A 2,923-nucleotide genomic window follows, 5' to 3' on the forward strand; every position below is an offset into this window, starting at 1 on the left:
AGTATTTTTTTCATTTTGCAGTTCACAACCTTTTATTTTGCATGGTGGAAGGCCTGAAAACAGTTTCTCTCCTTGTTTAAGCAAAGATGCACTCTGCATTTCTGACAGTACACATGGGCAACGTAGCTCCAGTTCTGGTCCGTGCTTACAGCAAGTTTCATAGCTAAGTTTTAACTCTAAATGTAGCAAACTATGTCATTTGAAAATAAAAAGACTGTATGTTGCTTGATTTTAGACATAATGCATGAAATGCAAGTAAATGGCCATTGACTGTTTCAGAGTTACATGACCTTATATACCCGCTGTATCAAATTTGATAAGCCATCTTCAACACAGTTTACTCAAATATATTGTGGTGTCTCCCCCCACCACTGGTGTCTCATGGCCAGCAGAGGGCGCCAGAGAGGAGGACTGAGCAGACACCAGCTGGGCAGGGTCATATCATAGGTACCTACCCTGCCAGGTGACCCAAGGCTGGAGAGAGCCCAGCTGAAGACAATCAAAGATCAGAGGGTGCTGGGGGGTGAGAGGAGTGGAAAGGGAGACAGAAGAGAGAAGAGAAGAGAGAGGAGCAGGTGGCTGAGACCAGGAAGGGCAGAAATAAAAAGTGTGAGCTTTAAAAAACCCATCCCTTTTTTTGCCTCTCTCTCCAGGAGGACACCAGTCTGGACCCCGCAGACTAGAGGCTACCCCAGACCGGGAAGAAGATTGGTTGTGTTTTCTCCCCTACCCGTTTCCCTAACGTAAATAGACTGTGATTTTTGTTAAAAGCAAACCTTGCAGTCCAGACTGGTCTCTCCTCCACTGTCACAATATATTGTGATTTTTTTGTATTTTTTTTTTGTATTTTTTTCCCTTTGCATGAACCCAGTAAGTGTCCCTTTTGATGTGCCAGTAAATATTGTGATGTTTTTCTTACCTTAACCTTTTTAACCTTCCTCCTGTGTTAGCTTTTCTGTTACTGTTTCTGTTGTCTTAAATCAGCTTTAAAATACATCAAAAACAAAATCTTATCATCCAATTTTTTTCTCATCTCTTGGTTACCTTGTAAGGTTTCCATATCCATAAAATGTTGGGTTTAATATTTTTGTTGTAGGTTGTAGGTCTCTGCCCCCCCACCCCCTCCTGATGTCAATTTAAAAAGCAAAAGCAAAATGAATCTCAAGAGAATCATATAAATGAATGAAAGGATGTTGTGTTCCCTGAATATTACTTAGGGAACCGGTCAATTTGGGTATTCTAAATTGGTCATTTTGGGTATACTTTGTGTCAAAGGTCACCCCAAATGAAATAGGGCCCCCAAATTGAAGTCAATTTGGGCTACCTTTCTAAAGTATACCCAAATTGAAGTCAATTTGGGCTACCTCAGGTAAATTTGGGGGACCTTTCCTGTAACAACAATGGAACTCCACTAGATGGAGTCAAGGCCATACAATTTGAACATGGTAGCCCAAATTGACTTAAGGTAAATTTGGGAGACTTTATGTTAAGGATATGCAAATTGGTAAGTCTTGGCTACGCCCATTCAATTTGGGGGACCTGTTTTCACTTTGGGGGACCTTTTACAGGAAATTTCTCCCCATTGCTGGGGTGACTCCCGGCAGTGCCCGAGTCAATTTGGGGGACTTTTTTTCACTTTGGGGGACCTTTTTCGGGACATTTCTCCCCATTGCTGGGATGACTCCCAGGGGTGCCCGAGTCAATTTGGGGGACTTTTTTTCACTTTGGGGGACCTTTTTCGGGACATTTCTCCCCATTGCTGGGATGACTCCTGGCAGTGTCCGAGTCAATTTGGGGGACTTTTTTTCACTTTGGGGGACCTTTTTCGGGACATTTCCCCACATTGCTGGGATGACTCCCGGGGGTGCCAGAGTCAATTTGGGGGACTTTTTTTCACTTCCGGGGACCTTTTTCGGGACATTTGTCCCAATTGCTGGGATGACTCCCGTGGATGCCAGAGTCAATTTGGGGGACCTGTTTTCACTTCCGGGGACCTTTTTCGGGACATTTCTCCACATTGCTGGGATGACTCCCGGGGGTGCCAGAGTCAATTTGGGGGACTTTTTTTCACTTCCGGGGACCTTTTTCGGGACATTTGTCCCAATTGCTGGGATGACTCCCGTGGGTGCCAGAGTCAATTTGGGGGACTTTTTTTCACTTTGGGGGACCTTTTTCGGGACATTTCTCCCCATTGCTGGGGTGACTCCTGGCAGTGTCCGAGTCAATTTGGGGGACTTTTTTTCACTTTGGGAAACTTGTTTCTCCAATGTGCTGGGAGTCTCCCAGCCACCCTCCGGAAGGGTACCGGAGGCTGCGAGACCTCTCCGAGACATTTTGGGCCAAAGTGCTCCGACATGTAAAAAAAAGCCCAAGGTTGTGTCTGTCGGACCTTCACTCACACCCTGCTCCAATCTGGGGGCGTTCCGTAAAGTTTTTGGAAAAAGTCAACCAAATTGGAAAAAAGTCACCCACATTGACTTGGGGCGTGGCCAGGTGTCATTCAGAGCAATCAGGAGACAGTTCTGGAAAAAAGTCCCCCAAAGTGAAAAAAAGTCACCCAAATGGAATGGGGCGTGGCCAGGTGTCATTCCCAGCAATCAGGAGACAATTCTGGAAAAAAGTCCCCCAAAGTGAAAAAAAGTCACCCAAATGGAATGGGGCGTGGCCAGGTGTCATTCCCAGCAATCAGGAGACAATCCTGGAAAAAAGTCCCCCAAAGTGAAAAAAAGTCCCCCAAATTGACTCTGGCACCCCCGGGAGTCACCCCAGCAATGGGGAGAAATTCACCCTAAAAGGTCCCCCAAAGTGAAAAAAAGTCCCCCAAATTGACTCTGGCACCCCCGGGAGTCACCCCAGCAATGGGGAGAAATTCACCGTAAAAGGTCCCCGAAAGTGAAAAAAAGTCACCCAAATGGAAAGGGGC

Source organism: Halichoeres trimaculatus, unplaced genomic scaffold, assembly GCF_033239565.1.
Source record: "Halichoeres trimaculatus isolate MK-OKI-2021-1 unplaced genomic scaffold, fHalTri1.1 fHalTri1_scaffold_44, whole genome shotgun sequence".
NCBI lineage: Eukaryota > Metazoa > Chordata > Actinopteri > Labriformes > Labridae > Halichoeres > Halichoeres trimaculatus.